This window comes from Mesocricetus auratus, unplaced genomic scaffold (assembly GCF_017639785.1).
Source record: "Mesocricetus auratus isolate SY011 unplaced genomic scaffold, BCM_Maur_2.0 Super-Scaffold_100011, whole genome shotgun sequence".
NCBI classification, from domain to species: domain Eukaryota; kingdom Metazoa; phylum Chordata; class Mammalia; order Rodentia; family Cricetidae; genus Mesocricetus; species Mesocricetus auratus.
Window position 1 is genome coordinate 51552334 of NW_024429195.1, and position 21879 is coordinate 51574212.

At 41.9% G+C, this 21879-nt stretch overlaps 1 long non-coding RNA gene across 1 annotated transcript in view; it reads right to left on the reverse strand.

Moving 5' to 3' along the window:
- Positions 1–16791, reverse strand: part of LOC121143134 — a 30735-nt gene extending 13944 nt beyond the window's left edge. The window contains exons 1-2 of the long non-coding RNA XR_005880235.1: positions 16667–16791; positions 4166–4336 (exon numbers count right to left, since the gene is read on the reverse strand). This is a non-coding gene — a long non-coding RNA (uncharacterized LOC121143134). The remainder of the gene's footprint in view (positions 1–4165; positions 4337–16666) is intronic.
- Between the last annotated feature and the right edge of the window lie 5088 nt (positions 16792–21879).

The window sequence follows — 21879 nt, forward strand, 5'->3', positions numbered from 1 at the left end:
TGTTGGTGAGTAAAATTGTCGGACTTGCCTGTGATTCCCAGAATCCTCTGCAACCTCGTGGAACTCTCCTCCTTTCCTGGCATTGAAGCTTAGACCTAACAACATCCCTCAAGCAAAACTAGCAGAGATTCCGAACCACACCTTCTCCTATAATCCTCTAAAGGAAAGAGGATGAGGGTTGAGGAAATGCCTGGCTGTTTTAGGGAGGGCTCTTTATCCTACCTTTTCATCCTCTCCCTTCCCACAGGTGAAGTTTGTAGATAGAGAACACGCATGGATAGGAATACATCTGTACCTGTTTGCAAAGCCCCGGGGAAAGGGTGTTTGATTATGAATTGCCATAATTAAAACAAGCATGATAGTCCTTCATGCCTCCATTCCTGGAAGAGCCGAGCATCGCCTTGTGAGTGAGTGGATCGGCATTGCAAAATTGTGAGGCCTCTCCTCTGCAATTACATTTAGCCTTTTCTGAAACCATCAAAACAAAGTGCTCAGCGGGAAAGCAAGGTTGGGGAGCAATTTGGCAGCACACTGTAGTGATTACTAGTTTGTCATCTTTGAGGTAGAAATGACTAATTGTTGACCAGACTTATTCTCCTCTTTCTTGGGGTTATGCAGCATCAGTGGGATGGAAAATCCCTGACTCTCGAGATTAGGCGCGATTATGAGGCCAAACTTCAAAAGCCGGTTGTACACTCAGGCCATGACCACAACTTCTCTGTCAGTTCTGCATGTGAAATAGATGCACCAGACCTGCTCTGTCTCTGTCTGTCTGTCTGTCTGTCTGTCTTTCTGCCTCTGCTTCTCTATCTCTGTCTCTCTTTGTCTCTCTCTCTGCCTCTGTCTCTGTGTGTGTGTCCTAGTCTGTCTCTTTGTCTCTTTCTGTCTCTCTATCTCTGTCTCTGTCTATCTCTCTATCTGCCTCTGTCTCCGTCTGTCTCTCTCTCCCCCTCTCTCTGTCTCTCTCTGTCTCTCTGTCTCTCTGTCTCTCTCTCTCTCTCTCACACACACACACACACACAGACACACACACACAGACACACACACACGCAAATGAGTGACTTCAGGTAAGATGCAAAGGGATTTTTTCATGGATGACCTTGATAACAAAATGGGTAAAAAGTAATTATGTGATTATTCAAGTAAATTGGGAACTAAAATCACCTGGAACCTTTGAGGCTGCCCTACTTACCTCAGGACAGTGATGACAGAGGGAAATGCACTCCCTGTACCTTGGATAATTCTCTACTTTTTCATTTTTGGGTTAACCAAAGCAAGCATATATGTAGTCTATTATGTGGTACATCCTTCCATATAATATGGTACTTAAAATTATTTTTATTTTTTATAGCTATATATCAAATTACAACATGCAGAGGAGTAAAACATAAATTCATTGTCTTTCATTTTTTCAGACCTAGTTCAGGTAGGATTTCCTCTCAGATTTGTCCACATGGGCACTGAGAGTTTAGCTGGGATGCTATCTCATCTGAAGTCAAACTCTCCCAAATTCACATGTCTGAGACACCATGTTTTTGTGTTGCTGAAGAGTAAGGCGAGGTCCCTACTTGTTAACTGTGGGCCAGCAACTATTGGTTTTCAGTAGCTGTCTTTAGTTCTAGTTCATGTGGTTCTGGAGGTACTTCATACTATGCCTGCTACATCTTAATATATCTCTGGCCTTCTTCCCTGCAAATGGTGCTCTGCTTTAAAAGGGCTTGTTTGGTTACAGAAGGCAGTAACTTAGAACCTCTTTGGGGTACCAGTAAATATAACTTTAGGAAAGATATACTATCACATTTACAGGTTTACATACTCCAGGGAGATGATTCACCAAGACTTGTAACAAGGTAGTATGATCTTTATGAATCATTTAAGAACAATGCCTAAGTAGGGCTTGACAGCTGAAGACAACACATACACAACTCACTGAACACAGAGAAGTTGAGCTGGTACCTATGTAGAACCTTCCTCCCTACAAACTCGTGTTTATGGTCCTAGAAGGTACTCTGCATGCTAGCCAAGAAGAAAGCTAAACACCAAGCCAGCTACACAGTCTTCCATCTACAATGATACTCTGCCTCCAAGATGTTCTAGTACATCAGCAACACAAAGCTTGTGGGAGTGACCAACCAATACCTGACTGGATGTAAGGCCTACTCCCTGAGATGGAACCTGACATTTCTCGAGTAGCCAAGAACCTGAGACCAGATAGACCAGGGACTTAGGGGAAAACCAAATATTACTGTTCTGCTAAAAGAGCATAGCCATAAAATGAGCCCTAAGGACATTCTGCAATACTCACAGATCAGTGCCTTGCCCAGCCATCATCAGAGCAGCTTCCTTCTGCAGAAGATGGGAACAAATATACAGACCAATCTCCAGACAGTGTGCAAAGAGTAAGAGACACAGTAACACTGGGTTCTAATGGGATGACTTGATGAACTCCATCCCCTCAGGCTCAGGGAACTTTGTGAAGAGTAGGTACAAAGACTGTAAGAGCCATAGGGGACTAAGGATACCAAGGAAACAAGGCCTTCTAAACCCAGCTGGATCGACACAGGTCTACAACAGATGGTGTCCTAGCACTGAGCAGAAGTGGACACAAGTAAACATCTCTAACCTAGAAGCTATCTCCAGCAGATAACCACTCACAAATAAAAATAATTAGTGAGATAGTGGCAATTGTGCCTTGGGAGTAGCCAATAGCTGTCTAATTTGATTTGAGGCCTACTTAATAGGCAGGAACTCATGTGTAGTACTGTAAATCTAGTCAACTACTTATGGCTTTTGGGGTCATGAACCCCAGAGGAAAATCTATTGCCTCCACTTTCCTAAACCATTATAATCTCTGACTGAATTCTAAATACAGTCATAGTGTAGCTCTCACTTCTCATTAAAGAAAGCTCTCCTAGCAGCAGAAGGAAACTGTTACAGAAATCCACAACTAGTCAAAATACAGAGAACAAATGGCCATGGGTTGCCTAACCCCAGCTGATATATCTACAATGCAACTCGTATGCCTAAGTCTCAGAGAACATCATGGAAGAAGGGACAGAAAGACTGTAAGATCCAAAGAACCAGGGTATCTGTTGTGTGATAGCATTGTCTATATATGATAAACATTAAATCTCAAACATGGTCACCTAAACAAGACCTACACAATAACAACACTAGTTGGCATGCCAGTGCAGATGGAAGACATCTTACAGACCCTACCCCTAGATGAAGTGATATAGGCAATTAATGCTTACAGAACTAAAATCAGCCTTTCTAGGGACAAGGTTATTCATTCCCGAGAGCATCCATAAGCATATACACATAGGACCAATACTAAGTGAACTCATTATTTATTCATATGTAAGAATGATTAAGGAGGAGTTCATGAATGAGAGGAGAAACATGGGAGGAGGTAGAGGGGGAGCAAAGGGATGGAAATGATGTACAGTTCCCATGTATGAAATTTTTAAGATACATAAATCAATTTCCATTTTAAAATATCCATATGTGATATATAGCATAGTTATACATTACTAATGATTACCAGTAAACATTTGTTTTAATGGTTAATGTTCAGAGACACATTAACATGCATTTCATCAATGAAACCTTGTGGAAAACCTATGGAAGATAGTGTTATGTTCCCTGTTTAACAGATTTTGGAGGAAAGCTTTAGAAAGGTTCAGCTTCTTGCCCAAAGTTATACAACTTGATAGTGGCAGAATGAGGATTGTGCCCACATCTTTCTGCAGATGGCATTGGATATGCAGATTATACCTGCTCTTAGTGTCCTGTACTTCAATATCATTTGTCACAGTCCCAACTAAATAAATATTATGAGATAAACTGGCTGTGTCTGGTCCTTTAGATATCATTATCACCATCACCATCATTATCACCATCATCATCACCACCATCATTATCACCACCATTATCATCACCACCATCATCATCATCACTAACATCTCCATCATCACTATCACCATCATCATCATCATCATCACTATCACCATTATCATCACCATCAGCACTATCACCATCATCACCACCAGCATAATCATTATTATCATTATCATCACTACTATGATCATCACCATTATTGTCATCTCCATCACCATCACCATCAGCATCATATGGAAAGAGCCGTATCCATTTTGTAATTTACCTGCAAGCACCAGAGACACCAAGTTTCAGTAATTATGCCAGGATAGAATCACTGTCATCCCTAAACAGTTGATTGCTCAGAAGGCCTTAGGAGCTCATTCATGTCACTTGGTCTTTAGCTGATGGTTTTAAGATAGCTGTGACAGCTGTAGGTACTGCATCTAAGTCATGGCTGAAAGAAAGAAAAAGGGATCAAAATTGCCATTTCTGTCTAATTTTAATAAGAAAAGTTAAGTTCTTGACCATAAATGTGTTTGCTTAAAATTCTGATCTGTAGGCGTTACCAAGTGAAATTTTCTGTAGTCCAACTTGGAAAATTTGGGAGTGGTTGGTAAGTTACATGCATCTACAATAAGGAGGGCTTATATCCTCTGTGTCCATTCTGTCTTTAGTACCCAACTCGGTAGCTGTACACAGTAGGCTCTTATGTAATATTGATTGAATGCCTGTTAAATAATGTACATAAGGCTGTCAAGATGAGTCAGTGGGTGAAGCGATTGCCACACAAGCCTGAAGACCTGATTTCCATCCTCAGATCTCATGGAGGAAGGAGAGAACCAATTCCAAAAGTTATCCTCTGACCTTTATACAAAATGCTCAGTCTTACACACACTCACACACACACACACACACACACACTCACACACTCACACACACTCACCAACACCACATAGCACAAGCACTAATAATATTTAGGTATGTGTGCACAAAATGCTTAGCATTGTACTTCGTCAACTAATGGTGACTACTGGTAACTACATTTCCTAGCAATCAAAAACTGTGCATGTATTTGGCAGATGGGTGCTACCTGCTGCTACTTTGGTTGATTCAAGGATAAGTACTGACAGCTGGTGGCTCTGCAGGCCTCATTAGCCAGAAAAGGGCCTGAATAGGGTTTGCTGTAGGGTGGGGAAGTGGGAAATGATGAATTCTCCTTCAACCTCAGCTGGTGCTTTGCAGGATAAGGGTGGCCAGAGGGGCCAACTGTAGCGATCACTTAACTGCCACCAGATCCATGTGGCTTAGCATGAAGAATGGATGCTTAAAGCCTTCTTCCTTGCAATAAAGAGAAAAGATGATTTTCCTGTGATGGGAGGACTCCTGGTGCTGAGTGGAGGAGAGGCAAGAATTTGAAAACCTCGTGGCTGCCGCCATCCTCTTTCTTAGTAGCTTTCCAGCCTGTTGCCTGATCCTTCTTTCCTTCTCTCTCCCCAGACCCCTACCCATCCCCTGCCCTCTCCTCTGTCTCTCTCCCCCAGTTCACCTTGTTTCTCTACTCTATCAAAGGAACGTTTTGGAACTCTGGGATCCTGGCAAGACCCAGCACCTGAGAACACATTGAATGGAGCTAGAGCACCAGAAACTGCTTACAAGCTGCCCACGCCTCCCTGATCCCCCCCTTCCCTCCATGGTGGGTGCGTGCCCTCCTAGACTAGGGTGGCATAACAAAGCACAACCAGGAGCTTAAGCCACCCAAAGGCTCAAAGACCCACATCAAGGTGCCAGAGATTTGTTCCCTTCTCAAGCTGGGGGCAAGATCCATTGCATGTTGGTCTTCAAGCTTCTGATCATTTTGACCACCTTGGACATTCCTTGGCAAGTAGTTATAAAACTCCTATCCCTGCCTTATGCATATGTGTGTCTGTGTCCAAATTGCTCCATTTTCGTAAAGACCCCAGTGATACTGAAGTGCAGCCTACCCTGATGGCTGCATCGTAACTTGATTCTCTACAAGACCCTAGTTCTTAATAAAGTCATATTCACAGACCTGAAGATTGGAACTTAACATTCTCTGAGGGCTACAATTCAACCAATAGCAGCTAGGAACTATTACACACATCAATTAGCTTAACAAAGATCAAGGACGGTCTTTAAGTCTCCCGAAATGTCAGGATGACTTCTAGGCTCCCAGACGAAGGTTGGATCTGTAGGACAAAGATTTAGTAACTTGGACATTTTTATATATGGATGTGTGCTGAATGACACTATTTCTACATGATGTTTTTCAATAAAAGTAATGGTTCAAACATGATTAAAAGAGATTTGAGCTTTGTAATTTTTTTTGAAAATTCCAAAGGAAGTAAATCAGACCCATCAGGAAAACTAGCATCCTGATTTAGTTATGGCTTACAATGACATGTATGTCAGCACCTATAGGCTGTGAGGAGTGAGATTTATTGCTTGTACATGGGAGTCACTGTCTCAGGCTACACGTTGAGTACCAAAAACTTTGTTTCAAGAGTGAAGAGTCAGTGTCTCAGAATAGTTGTAAAACACGTCTAATGTAAGTTCTGGTAAGGAGAGGTGGGTCCAGGATTCCAACAGATTCCTGGAACTATAAGAGAACCTGCTTAGCTTATGTATAGAAAAATACAATCTTCATCCTTTTATGTTTCAAGTCAGTTGTTACAAATCACAATGACTCATCATGGACAAAATAAAAAAAACTAAATGTCCTGGCTAGTTTTATGTAAACTTGACACAAGCTATAGTCACTTGAGAGAAGAAGAAGAAGAAGAAGAAGAAGAAGAAGAAGAAGAAGAAGAAGAAGAAGAAGAAGAAGAAGAAGAAGAAGAAGAAGAAGAAGAAGAAGAAGAAGAAGAAGAAGAAGAAGAAGGTGAGGAGGAGGAGGAGGAGGAGGAGGAGGAGGAGGAGGAGGAGGAGGAGGAGGAAAGCAAGCCTGTGAAGCATTTTCCTAATTAGCAATTGATAGGGAAGTGTCCAGCCCATTATGGGTGGCGCCATCCCTGGGTTGTTGGTTTGGGTTTTATAAGAAAGCAGGTGGCAGGTGGAGTAAGCCAGTGAACAACACTCCTCCATGACTTCTGTGTTACCTCCTGCCTCAAGGTTCCTGCCCTGACTTGCTTCAATAATGAACTGTGATATGGAAAAGTAAGCTACATAGACCCTGTCCTTCCCAAATTGCTTTTGGTCATGGTGTTTAATCCAGCAATAGAAACCCTACATAAGACATTGGAATTTTAATAAAAAGAAAAAATAAAACAACAGCAAAAAGCCCACAAGGCACAGCACTCAAAAGGGGTTGCTTTGATCCTCTCATGTTTACCCTCTTCAGTTTCACTGTCTTTGTCTCTGAGCAGAGCAGGGATCTGTAAGCTTCAAATGTGGTTAGGAAAAGCATAGGCTGGTGCTCAAAATGATGTTCTGAATGCGTTTGAGTGTGGGGTTTTACCCTTTGAGGGCACCTGAGGGTCAAAGTGGGAACACTTCGGGACTTGTCTTCATCACTGCTGAAGATGATTTAAGAAGAGAAAGACACAATTGAGAGGTTGATAATAAAGAGTTTATGAAATGTGATATTTGTTTAAATACAACTCTTTTTGTTCTTGTTTTTTGTTTTGTGACAGGGTTTCTTTGTGTAACCCTGGCCATCCTGGAATTACCTCTGTAGAACAGCCTGACCTTGAACTCACAGAGGTCCACCTGAATCTGCCTCCCGAGTGCTGGGATTAAAGGCCTGTGTTCCACCACTGCTCAGCTAAAATTACTCAAGATCTTTTAAAAAAATGCAGATTCATCATCAAAATATTTAATTGAAATCTTCTTGACTTATAGGTTAAGTCACATTAAAGAGAAGACATGAGAATCTGCTTAAATCACTTTTCTGTAATAGGGTTTTGTAGATAAGAGCCTAATTTAAAATAAATGGACCACTGGCTAGATTTAGACATTTCTATCATACAATTTTCTACCCTGAATCTATTGGTAGTAATAGATTTGGACGCCTGTCAAATAGTCAATTGTTTTAGACATTGTACCTCTCTTTGTGTAGTTCTAATAACTGATGAGCAACTTCTAAAAGTTTTATTAATGACAATGGAGACAGCATAGATGGCAGACTAGCTTAAGTATCAACCCCTCAAATCATTTCTACTCAGGACATTCAATGCAGAGAGCTTCGGGACTAATTCAACACACGTGTGCTAAACATTTAGCTAGCCAAGGCATGGTTCTCGTGTTTCACACACATCTCTGGATACAGGAGACAGAAATAGGCAACGAATAATATACATGCTAAATAATCAGATCTGTTTAAATAAAAGGATCACCCAAATGAACAGGTAGCAAAGTGGGTATGCCATGAGAAAAAGGGAAAAGGAAGACAGATAACACTAACATTTTCAATCCCTCACAAAGAAGGGGGCAACAAAACCTCACACCAGAGCTTTGAAACCGGGTCCTGGTTAGACGAAACTGAGCAGAAACATGCAAGATATCCTGAGTGAGCACTGTACACACAGGCCCAGGTTCTCAGGGGTTATACAGCCAAGGCCAGCTAAGAGGAGTTCTGGAAAACAAACATATTCTGTACTTTCTCCTGTCCTCCAACTTAATCTTGTGTTTAAAACCAAGAAATGTACAGGGAGAGGAGATGAGAAATCATGTGATTTTTGTTTTGTTGTTGCTAGGAATGAAGGCACTTGGCATAGAGGTGAATGGCAGTGGCGGCTTGTACGTTAGGGTAGCAAATTCTCAGAGATGGGGTTAGATGTTCTTTGCTCTTGCAAAGAGCTTGTCAGGAACAACCTACGTGGAAAGGACTCCTTTTGGCATGTGGTCTCAGGACTTTGCCCTTAGTTGTCTGGCTCTGTGTGCTTCACTACTGTGGCAAAGGAGGCTTGCTGCAGAAGCTGTTCATGGTGGACAAGAAGCCGAGAGGACATATAGGACGAAGCAAGAAGCTACCTGTAGGGGGTTGCCCCAGCTAGGCCAAATATCCAGCCGGGCCCAATCTCCTAAAGTTTCTAGAACCTCCAAATACAGCACTATCAGCTAGCAATCAAGTTTCCAAAACATGAATCCATCAGGGGAGTGTTTCATATTTACGGGTTGGTGCCCTAAAGTCAGCTTGAGAAAAAAAGATGGAGGTTCAAAGTGAGCCTTGAAAATTCACCAGCCAGTCTTGTCTCTGAAGATTCAGATACGTTTACATTTGAAACAGATGAGCAGCAGGAAAAAAAAAACAGTTGACTTCATTTTAGGGGAGACATTGGAGGTCTGACTACAACAAAATGATCACAGAGGAACTGAGGTAGACTTAGGGCACAGCAGATTCCTGTCCCTTGTCTCACACCTGGAAAGGTGGTCATCAACACAGTAGCAGCAAGCATTATTTTAACGTCAATTTCTTTCCACAAGCAAATTCTTATTGCCGGTCACCCTGCTGGGACACCCCTTGGGGGAGGGGGTGAGCAGAAGCAGCACCAACGACTCAGGCACTGGGAGTCAGTGAGGAGCAGAGTGTGCTGCAGACTCCTTTATTAAGGAAATCAGGCCTGTCTTTGTACCCCCTCCCAAGGTCCCATTGACTCAGACGGCTGACTCTGCTGTGTGGCCTTTCTTCATTGGTATCTCTGGGTCAGGTGTCTCTCCCATCAGTAGTTTCTGGGCATAGAGGCAGGCTTGGTGGCTTGATGGCTTGGCTCAAGGAGGAAGTGCCTGCTCGGTGTACACATGCTCATGCCTGGCCTGCCACTGGGTAGGCTGGCTGCAGATTCTCCCACAAATACTGTTGAGTTTTAAAGTTATTTTAGCAATTATTTGGTGAAAGGCTACTCTCCAGCATGAGATCACCGGTGTGCCTGATAAGTGTGGGTCATCAACTTACTGTGTCTCCTTCCATCAGCAATAATCTCACTTTAGAGTCCTGTGTTCTATTGCTGGGCAAATCCTCTGAAGTTTAAAGTGCTAAGCAAATGTCCTCTCTCACTATTGAAGATGGCTCTATCACTAAACAACTAGCCTGGATGCTTTCCTTTAGGTCTGTTTTGATAAAAATTTAACTTAACTAAGGAAAAAGCTTGTGCAAGATGTCTCATTTCTTCACACTTACTTCAAGATCCCAAATTAAGAGAAACAATGTCCACTGGAGACAGCAAAAGAATGTGAAAAGTACATACTATCATGAAGCATGATGACCCCTGGTTTACTTATTAGCTAGGATTTTTCTTATTACGTATGCATCGTCTCTTCCTTGGGAATTAATGATAAGAAGATTATGCTTTCTTTGTCTAGGCAACATATTATAAGCTTACCCAAGATTAGCCACATTATAACAATGAAGATTATGCATTCAAGATTCCAGCTATTTGAGTTAAATATTTCTCAAGTTGAATAGACTCCTTAAAATGGCACAAACTAAAAAATCAAGTGAACATTAATGAAATACAATTCTAAACATGTCTTCCTCTTTCTTTGGAGGAATGTAAAGTCTGTATAGCAAATAACAATTGGAATTTACTCTGACCCTTTTGTAGTGCTCCTAATGTGGCTTGCAAACAAATTCAAAAGTATTTATGTCACCTCAAATTTTCATTATGACCGCGATGAGAATAACACCAGTCTCTTCAGGTAGACCTCTGGGAAATCCTCAGTTTAGAAATTGTAATCGAGTCTGTTTCAAAGTTGAAGAGAATCTTGAAATGTATTGCTTCATCTTGGCTGAAAGCCAGGTTTGTCTACAATTCTCCAGGTACTTTTTCATAAATAGAATGAAATGGCACTTAATCTAAACTAGGTAATCTTGTCCAATAGCTTTAATAGCAGGGGCTAGTTTCTTGAATAATTTAAAGACTATTTTCGTTGGCAATTAAAATTAAATTGCCCTTTCTAACTGTGTATAAGTTCATTAAATTATATATACTTTGGGTCTAGTTAATTTTGGTGTGTGATTGTTTTTTAAATTCATTTGAAGTGTTTTTCTATAATGAAAATTTATAAAAAATAAATATTAAAAAAATAAATATTGAGGAATGAAATAGCTTTCCAAAACAATTCTGTGATAAAACCTGAATAATTGCGAAGCTGCCTGTAGCAAGGATGTGGATGGTGAGAATAGGGTGTGACCATTGAGCAAACAGCAGGTATGCTCAGACGTGTACGAAAACTCAGCATTTCAAATGACCAATGGGAACTGATGTTAACATCTGGGAGGCCCCTGCAAATCCTGATGCATGGTCACACTGTGTCAGAGGACCACATCTGGCAAAGCTCAGCCCTGGAAGCCTGACTGGGGTCAAGATGAAATGAAGAAAGGACAGACAAACACAAGTACATAAAAGTTGGGATTAGGTGAGTCACGTGTGGCCTGAGGGAGGTGTACCTACTAAGGAACAACCTGGAACCTCACCCCATTTTTTTATGTATAGCACAGGGAAAAAGAGCTAGCTAGTCTTAGAGCAAGCAGTCTCAGGCGGTAAACACCTAGGAGGAGGAGGAGGCTGTGCTGGTTTTTGCACACACTGGTCAATCATTTGTAACCACTTGCCCTTTGATCAGAGGAAGGTGTTGCTAATACCTGGGGTCCAAAGCAGTGGGATCCCTGACATGGTTGTGCCCATGTCACCAGTACACATTCACTCAGGAATTCATCTTCTCCATACACAAGAGGAACCATGGGGATTTATGGGAAGAGATTTAGTTGAAGTAGGTGGAGGTGTGCACACTGGGCTGCAGATTAATGAGTCACTGCCAGAGGGGAGGAGCAATCCTGAGGTTAACAAAGTTTGCATAACTCACACTTCCCTCTGGCTTTAGTTGCATCCAGAGCCCAGGGCCAGATCCCCAGAGGAAGCATCTGATAAAGTTGAACCCGCCCACACACTGTAAGACACTGAAAAGACAGCTTGGCTCTGTGGCCTGAAACAGAGGTAAGACAGTAGGTAAATTCCTCAGCTCCACCTAAAGGCAGTTGGCACTGCAGTTCTTACACAAACAATAACCACCAAGACCAGACACTTGGGATCCCCATGTCTGCTACTGTATGATTCACCAGAAAGGACCATGGCCACCTGGTTCTGTAGTGTCACATTAGTGTGACACCATAGTAACCATCCCTGGAAAGAAGGAAGGGCAGAGACTCCCCTGAAGCTGGAAAGAGAGGCCCAGTAGAGATCCCTTCTGGGGATTCCCTTCACTACTCCAGGGGCCTGGATGGGGTGGGGGTGGGGACTGGAACTTCCCATAGTTCATGGTGTCAGACTGAAGAGACATCCTTCTGTTGAATCTCTTGATCCTGCTGCACCCCAACTCCCCGAGTCTCCCAAGGCTGGTGTGATCTGGGAAACACAGGTTCTGAGGACAGAGCCTTTAATTCAGGAAGCCCAGCTCTCCACTGGCCTCCCATACCTATCATACTTTAGAAGTGATAGCCCTTGATGAGTCCCCAAAGGAGTCAGTGGAAATACCAGCAGCAATGAAAGATGCCTTTTTCCCCAACTGCTTAAGTCAGTTACGGATGGAGAGCATCCATTAAGAAGTACAACTTAAGATCAAGAGCTCCTTGCAACCTCACTGTTACAGTGAGCAACCAACTCACATCATCCTGGACTGGCATCTTGCAAGGCGCGATAAAAAAACGCTTCAGTGATGAATACATTTCTCTTTCTAAACCTGTGTCAAAATAAAACCCCACCCCCTCTGCTGCAGTCCCTCAGGCTGCAGGCCAGATATATCTTAAAGTGTATGAACACATACCCCTCCCTAACATACACCATAAAAAAAGAGAATTATCTGAAGTGGGCCAGGTCATCGAGTGGTACTTCCAGCAACTCCCTGGAGTCCAATCCGCATCCCATAGCTTCCCTGGGAGATGACAAAGTAAGTAATAGCTATAAAAACTTTAAGTGCCTGTGTTGGTGTCTCCTGGGTACCATGCAGAAGGAGATAGGCCCCTGATTGCTTCAAAATGTATCTCATACAAGCAGAGCTCCAACAAGGTAGAGTTTGAAGCAGCCTGGCTGAGTGAGTCAGACACCCAGCTTGAAATAAGTTTTCCTTGTGGGATCCTGCAGAAAGTCCAGATCTTGCCTCTGAATTTTATTCCTCTACTGTAAAGTAGGAGCCACAATACTCATTGTACAGAACCACACAGAGGATGCTCTAAAGCTAAGTGTAGCAAGAAACCAGGCATATGAAAGCACTCAAAACGTTGTGTCTACATTTTTGCACGCCGGGCAGGTGTCTCCTTTACTACAGGGTAACGGGAAAGACAGTGGTATGTGGTTCCAGGAAACACAAGAAATCAGAGAGGTCAGTAGTTCTGACTGTGCTCAGAGCAGTCATTCTGAACCCTGTCACCCTCCTGTCCTCCAATTCAAGACCCTTCATCTTCCTTCTGAATCCAAGTTGCTGATTCTTCCCAAAGCAACCCAGAGCTGATGAGGGTCTAATTGCTGAAGGAACTCCTCAGGAGTCAGGAAGCTGTGGCTACTGCTCAACCTTTGGAATCCTCCTTTATGGATTTTGTCAGCAATGCCAGTTTCTCTAAAGCTGGGGTCTGTTGTCCCTGCTTTTCTCTGTCAGATTCTCTGTGAAGGTCACTTTCAAGTGTTTGCAGCTCTTTCTGACAGCTCTGAACCTGGGCCTGGAGCTGGGCAGGGTTGGAAAGGAACAGTGGTGTACTTCTGCCCCATGTTGACCTGGCCGCTCTTGGAACTCAGTGGGGTTATGGCATTGGTACCACTTATCTTGCCCATGGTGTGTCTTCATTGCTCTAGACTTTTCATTTCCTCCAAGGGGGGAAATAGTGTATTTCTAATTAAAGTAGATAAAATTCTAGGAAATTTGCATTATCCAGCTGTCTGTCCTACAAACCTTTAATGATGCTTAGAGACCATTTGATGGTACCACCTGACCCATGAGCAGCATTGGAAGGGGGACATTATAAAATGCCTCTAAGTTTCCATTGCTCTATAATTACAGATAGAACTCTTGGGGGACAGTAGAAAATGGATACTATTCAATACTCCTCTATTTCAGTGACTTTAAAATGCTAGAAAAAAATCTTTTGATGGTCAAAGACCAATTACTATGCATTTGTCCTCCCAATGTCTTAAAAGTGGTTAATACGCAGGAAACACTTGTTTATAGTTTACTGACATGTCAGCACATGAACGCTTAGTGTAAGCATCAGACAATAAGGAATCCACTTGCAAAGAAGGGGCTACCTCTATTTGAATAAACACAGATCACATCCATATCATCAGAAGACTATTGCTCAGACACAAGGGAGAGAGGTCCCGGATAATTTTGCAGAAGGGGTTGGGCAGATGAGTCCTGGGCATGATGACAATCCCAGCCTAGGAAACAATAAGAATCAAAGGCCAGTGTTAAGACATGAATGGATTTATGCATGTAGGCCTGGACATGAACCAGTGTCAAGAAAACAGGAGGATTAGAGCAGGCAGGCCTGGAGCAGTACTTTGCAGTCACATGTGCATTGTGGGTAAGCAGTGCAAGAGAGCTCAAACAGAAATAGAGCAAAGATGTTAAACATCAGAGAGAAATCGGGACACGTCACACAGAAAAGAAAAGTAAGCAGAAAAAAACCTTATTGCCTTTGTGAGGGAAAGGAAGTTAATAGATGGTTATAATAAGACCAGGAAATGAAAGGAAATCCTCATCAAAAGGATTCCATGCCTTCATGCACAATACAAAGACAAGTTAGACTCCCCTCACCTCCCCCCACCTCCCGAGCACGGTGGAGACTCCTTTCTCTCCACACCTTAACAACGGCTTTAGAAAACACAAGTGTTTCTCCACCAAAAGGCATCTGCTGTAAGTGTTGAGTTACAGACACAAAAGAGGTCAGGAAAAGACCTGGAAATCTAAGCAAGTGGGGAACAATGACAGCACCGTGATATCTCTGGTTACTGACAGCTGTGTATCCAGTGGCTTCACAGAGTTGTGTAACATTACGGCTCTTTAATAAATCCACCAGGACACAAGTGTTTACCAAATCCCACACAAATAACACTGTCTTGACTCCATGAACCTTTGTCCCATGGGGAACGGAGTGGAATGTGACCATCTCTGTACCTTATTACAAATAAGATATGCACACACTTCCAGGGAAGTAAAATGATACTTCATTAACTAGCACAACTAGTTGTATACTAGTCTATGACTAGGTACTGCATTTATTAGCTGCCTATTGGAATTCTATAATCCCAGCCCCCAAATATTTTTGAGGGATATATTCATTCATAGTCTCTTCATGTGGCAATAGCTAGGTTGGTTAAAATTTTGCTTTCATTACTACCAATTTAGAAAAATATATTCTAATGTCACAGCTCGCTGTTAGCAGTATTGTGCAAAATTTTTGGAGTATACAGAATGTCTGGAAAATATCTACCCATCACCTTCTATGTATGAGCAGTGAGATTTCATTGTAGTTCTAGTATTTTTTAAAGCAGAGGCTAACCTTCAATTGTCTCTGAATTAATTATAACATTAGCCTGCTGTCATTAATGTTTTCATTACAGTGGCATATCATAGATTTTATTTTATCCTCCATAATGTTGGTTATTTTGTTAAGTCAGCAAGAAATCTATTTTTTCCACTAGACCCATGTGCCTCACTCTTTTAATTGCATCATCATACAACATTCAAATGTTTCCTATTAATTGTATTCAACACTTATGTTCTCTTATGAATGAAATTTTACTTTTTATTCCCAGAATAATTTCCACATATTTTATCAACCAACATATATATATGTATATATATAAGCATTTCATGATTTTATATATATATATAATCATCTTTATAAGTTTATGGGAATGCAATGATCTTATTTTAATGAAACTGAAAAGTACCTCCTTTCATACCTTCATGTCTCTTTCCATATTTCCTAATTAAATTAGTCCCAAATCAAGAACTTAGGACAAGCAAGGGTAGTATCTAGGAGGGTAATAGCATCGTCCTCTCATGGGGTAGACAGAGCACAAATGGGACCAAATGATTATGTGTGGATTGTCCAAACTAAAAATTATGGCAAGATTGGCCATGGAGTGAGGGGATAGACTAGGAAAAAAACAGTGTAAATATGAGATAAGATGGGACATGTTGCTAATGGTTACCCAGAATATGGTATCAAATAGCAAGGAAGGCAAGAAGAAAAAGCCAATACATGGCTGGGTACACATATGCAATAGGGGTGGGGATAGCAGGTAGTGATAGAGAGATTGAAGACTGGTTACATGAAGGAAAACATTGGTCCAATGAGTAGGTAAACTGAAATTTTAGTAGCCAGGGTCCCACTGTCTCAGCACAGAGTCATGATATGGTAAGGAGACAACTAAAATGAACTATACAGTGCTATACTGTGCTGAACTGGAATCACAAGTATTATGAACTCACATGTAGGAGACAAATTACAGAAGTGTGCATATGCACACTTATTCTTTTGTATGTCCTGGGACCAGTGATACCAACATCTTGGTTTCTCAGTACCATCTCAGGTTTGATCGAAGTTAGCATAGCTAGTAAGACCAAGGAAAGACGCGTATAGATATAATGAGGCTATTCAAAATTGATTAGTTGAGCTTAATGATGAGGAAACACCAGATGAACTCAAACTTAAAGGCTTTTTATAAGATACTTGGTTTGTGGTTTTCAAAAGACTGAAGTCATGAACATCCAGGAAAGACTGACAGACAGTTCCAGTGTGGCGGGGTCAAAACAAAGAAACAACACAAACCTGAAGCATCACTTGCAGAAGGTTCATAACCAGGAAACTCATCAGTGTTCAACTAGGATCTCTGGATTGCCTACCAGTAATACACCACCACTCCCAGTTTTCTGCTGCTTTTAAGTTAGTTTCAGTTACATGTACAGTCACGGTGTGTGAATCTGAGAGAGGACCTGCATGGGTGGGGCCCATAAGCCTGAGGAGCTTTGTGATGAATCCACTTTAAGACAGGTGGGTGTGGTGCACACTTGTAATCCCAGAACATGGGAGGGGCAGGCATGAGGATCAGTTTAAGGGTAACCTCAGCTGTATAGCAAGTTTCAGGCCAACCTAGGCCACAAGGGGCTGTGACTCAATTAAAAAACAAATAAGCAAATAAATAAATGAACCTGTTTCTGTCTGTCTAAAGTACACAGACATAGTATATGCTTCTGGTAGTGAAGACACTAATTACTCTAATGTTTTTTTGCTGCATAAACTGGGGAAATACATTTACAGCAACATGCTCTGGCTACTTTTTTTTTTAACTCTAAGAGTCATGCTGTGGTCACAACTCACACATCTTCCAATTTAAATGATGGAGACTGGATCAGCTTCTCTGCAGCAATATTTGTGGTGCATCTCACGTACCAAAAGACTTTTTTTTTTTACTAATTCCTAGTTACTAAATAGTTTCTACATTTGGTTTTTCCATGATCAATTGAAATAGTCTTGCATTTTTAAGTCCATGAGTTATTTCTCCTTCCTTTTTTAAGATCTAACAGGTAATATAACCCACCTATCTTAAGTTGGCTATCACAAGTTCAAACTGTTTGTCGGACCATACACATAAATAACAGAAAGAAAATCATAGTGGAATAAGGCATGCGTATCTCAGAATAGACACAATGTAGGAAAGTACAATGAAATATCACTGGCTGAAGGCATTAGGCAGCTTTTGGAGCAAGTAGAAATGATGTTAACAGCATCTGACAATATATTATCAAAGCATAAACCACGAAATTCAGACTTTCGTGTGGGCGAGTCTAAAAAGATTTGGTCTGAGTGGCTAGAGCATACAGGGGAGTGAGGGGTTGTCAGAGATCAGTTAGCAAGCATTTTGACTGGCATGCCCGGCAAGTTAATTGTATTCTGCTGCTGTTGTTGTCTCTATAGATCAAAGTTGTCTTTAAGAAAGAGAGTAAAGGTTAGGTGAAGACAGGACTGAAGTGTGATGTGTGTGAAGATGAGGAGAAACTGAAGGAGAGCTAGTACAGCATCCAGGCAACATTTGATCCGGTCAACAGTGGGTGCTGGGTGGGCGGAAGCAGCTGGCAGCTTGCTAAGTGTTTTTCACACTAACTAATCAGGGCTCCATGTCCTGTTGAATATGCCAGTTGATATGAGGAAACAACCTTAGACCACTGGTTTCTGGCTTCAAGGCTCAGGGTCCGATGGTATAGTGATAGTGAAGACCCTCTTGGCTGACTCTACGGACACCATCATATGCCACATAGGACATGAGATTGTTGCCTCCCAATGGACATTTTCCCAGGTATCAAAGCCCCTAACAAACTGGAAATGACACTGACCAGCCTCTTTTGTAGAAATCTTGCCTGAGACATTAAGAAAGTATTAAAACAGAGACTGGTAAGGATGTGGGGAGGAACAAACCCTTATTCACTGCTACTGAGGTGTAAATCGGTGTACACGGTGGAAATCAGGGTGAAGATTTCTCACAGAATGTCCTAGTTAGGGTTTCTATTGCTGAGACAAAACCCCATTGTCAAAAAACAAATTGAGGAAACGGTTTATTTGGCTTACACTTCTGCATTACAGTTCATTGTTGAAGGAAGTCAGGACAGGAAATCAAACAGGGCAGGAACCTAGAGGCAGAGCTGATGCAGAGGCCATGGAGGAGTGCTGCTTACTGGCTTGCTCCTCATGGCTTATTCAACTTTTAAAAAAATTTTAAATAAATTTTATTTAAATTAGAAACAATCTTATTTTACATATCAATCCCAGTTCCCTCTCCTTCTCATCCTCCCATGCCCCCCAACAATGCCCCATCCCATTGTCCCGTCCACTCCCCAGGGAGGGTGAGGCCTTCCATGATGGATCATCAAAATCTGTCAAGTCATTTGGGGCAGGGCATAGGCCCTCCTCAATGTATCTAGGCTAAGAGAGTATCCCTCCATGGGGAATGGGCTCCTAAAGTCCATTCATACACTAGGGATGCATCCTGGTTCTACTGCCAGAGGCCCCATAGACTGCCCTGGCCTTCTAGCTGATACCCAAGTTCAGTGGGCATGGTTTGGTCCTATGTTGGTTCCCAGGCTGTCAGACTGGGTCCAACGAGTTCCCTCTTGCTCAGGTCAGCTGCTTCTGTGGGTTTTCCCAGCATGGTCTTGACCCCTTTGTTCTCCACTCCTAGCTCTCTGCAACTGGATTCCAGGAGTTTGGCTCAGTTCTTAGCTGTGGATCTCTGCTTCTCTTCTGCTCCATCAGCTACTGGATGAAGGTGTTAGGATGGCATTTAAGGTAGTCATCATTCTCATCATAGAGGAAGGGCATTTAAGGTAGCTTCTCCACTATTGCATAGATTCCTAGTTGGGGTTATCCTTGTGGATCCCTGGACATTTCCCTAGTGCCAGATTTCTCTTTAAACCTATAATGGCTCCCTTTATTGATTCAACCCACCTTCTTATAGAACTCAGGACCAACAGTTCAGGAATGGCACCACCCACAATAGGATGGGCCCTCCCACATCAATTGCTAATTTAGAAAACGCCTTACAGCGTGATCTTACAGAGGCATCGCCTCAACTAAGGTTCGCTCCTTTCAGATAACTTTATCTTGTGTCAAGTTGACATAAAACTAGCCAGCACACAGAACTAAAACTGGGACTACCGTAGGGCCCAGCTATGTCACTTCTGGTTACAGACCCGAGCAACACTAAGCCAACGTACCACAGTGGTATTTGCCCCTGATGTTTATTGCTTCACTATCCACAGTAGAAAAGAAATAGGAACATGCTAGACAACCATCAGCAGACAGGAAAAATGTGGTTCATAGGCACAATGGAATTTTATTCAGCCATAAAGAAGAATGAAATCATGACATCTGCAGACAAATGGGAAGAACTGGAGATTGTTATGTTAAGTGAAATAAGCCAAATGGTATCTCTTACATTCAGACCCTCTATCATGGTGATGTGTATCAGTGTGTATGGATAATGAAACTAGAAAGGGGCCAGGAGAGGGAAGAAAATACTTGTAGAATATATGTGACACAAAAGCAGGAAGTGGGGATACTTGAGAGAGTAAGGGGATCAGCAAGAGGTAGGCAGGAGGACAGAGCAAGGGATTTGGGGGTAGAAATCAACAACAAAAAATATATAGAAAATGCCATAATAAATCATGTTTCTTTGCATGCAAGTTAATAAATGAACAAAATCTAAAACAATAAAGATTTTTTACAGACATAAAGAGAGGCAGGGTTTACATCCTTAGTCTTGCTTTCTAACACAGTAACTACAATGGCTGGACTGTGGTGTGGAAGGCTTGTCCAGAGGGCCAGAAAGCTTGGAATGAATATAGAATTCTCTTTTCTTCTTGGAGCTAGTACCAGCTACACTGGCTTGTCTGCCACTGGATTCCTTTACACATTTAAATATGATTTGGAGCTTTATTCGTACTAATCAAATCTAATCATAATCAAATCAGCCATTCTCCCTTTTTAGCAGAACCCTGGCTCTGCTCCGACACACACCTTTTTCAAGGCAATTGCATGTTGCAAGGCAGTCGGGCTTGTCACCGTGGTTCTCCCATGTCCATTTTCTAGGACATGATTTTGGAAAGCACATGTGACACGACTCTGGTCAATGGACTGAGAGGAGGAGGCTCCATAAAAAGTTTTACATTGTGGATGAGAAGAGGCACAGGAAAAGAAATAGCCCCTACCTTCTTCTGGGGGGACACCATGGTCCCTGGAACTTGCATAGCTGCTAGCATAGGGATCAAACCATGGATTGAAAACAGCAAGAAGCAAAAATAGAAAAAAGCAGAAATTTGCTTGATATCCTTTGTCTTCAGGACTGACTAATAAATGGGCTGGGCTATTTCCCACAGGCCCATTCTATAAAATAATACACTTTGCTTACTGTTCAAACCTACTGAGTTTCACGTTAGAATTGAAAATGTCTCACTGATATTTTGTTTACTTCAAAATTGAAGAGACAGTTTAGGAGTGAAGGACACTGTGAGACACTATTAAATAGTTTTATTTTAAAAATGTTGACACAGATGATTGCTATGAATAATAGGAAACTCGAAATGGGGTTGAGGTAGAGTGCTGCAGCTAGAGAGATACAGTTGGACCATGGTTTAGAAGAGTTTGGAAGCATATGCAATGAGGTGAGGAGAAATTCTTGAAAACTATCTTATACAATATATGAACAAACGAAAGGTCAGAGAAAGTGACAGAGAGAAAGAGCAGGGAATAGCAGGGGTGGTCTCCCAAGAGTGGTGGTTTCAGAAAACAAGAGGGGAATACTTGAAGGAGGAGGAATTGCCACCAAGAAGAGGCTGTGGGGTGTCACAGGTATGGACTTCTTTCAAGCTCTTTGGTGCTGGAGTCTTAGAAAAGAGCAAGAGTGAACACTTTGTTAGGGGACTGGGGAGAGTGTGTGCTTTAGCAAGCTTTGTGGTTCCCAATCCTTGAAGTAACCAGCTTTGGTTTAAACAAGAAAAACAAAAACAAACAAACAAGAAAAGGAGTGAGCAGTTATAGATAATAAGTGGTGATGTCTACAATGTGGGGCTTGGAGGTATGAATTGGCAGCAAACATTGAAGAATTCTCCAAGAAATAAAAGAGACAGACAATCAAGTTACCTTGGCCATTTTGAGTTACTACAACAAAACCCCACAGACTAGGTAGATTACAAACTGTAGTAACTTGTTTTTTAGATTTCTGGAGGCTGACACAAGATTAAGGTGCCATCAGAGGTGGTGTCTATTGAAGGAACATTCCTGATTCATTGATGGTTCCCTTTCGTTAAATCCCTTTTGTGCTAGAAGGGATTTAGAAAGACTCTTTTAGGAGGTCATTAATCCTAACTCAAGTTCTACTCATTTTCTCTATTTAGCTCATCTCCTAGGACTATCACTGTACAGGTAGAGATTTGTAGTGGATGAACATTCAGACCATAGCAGAGGGGGTAAAGTGATCTGCCCTGATAATC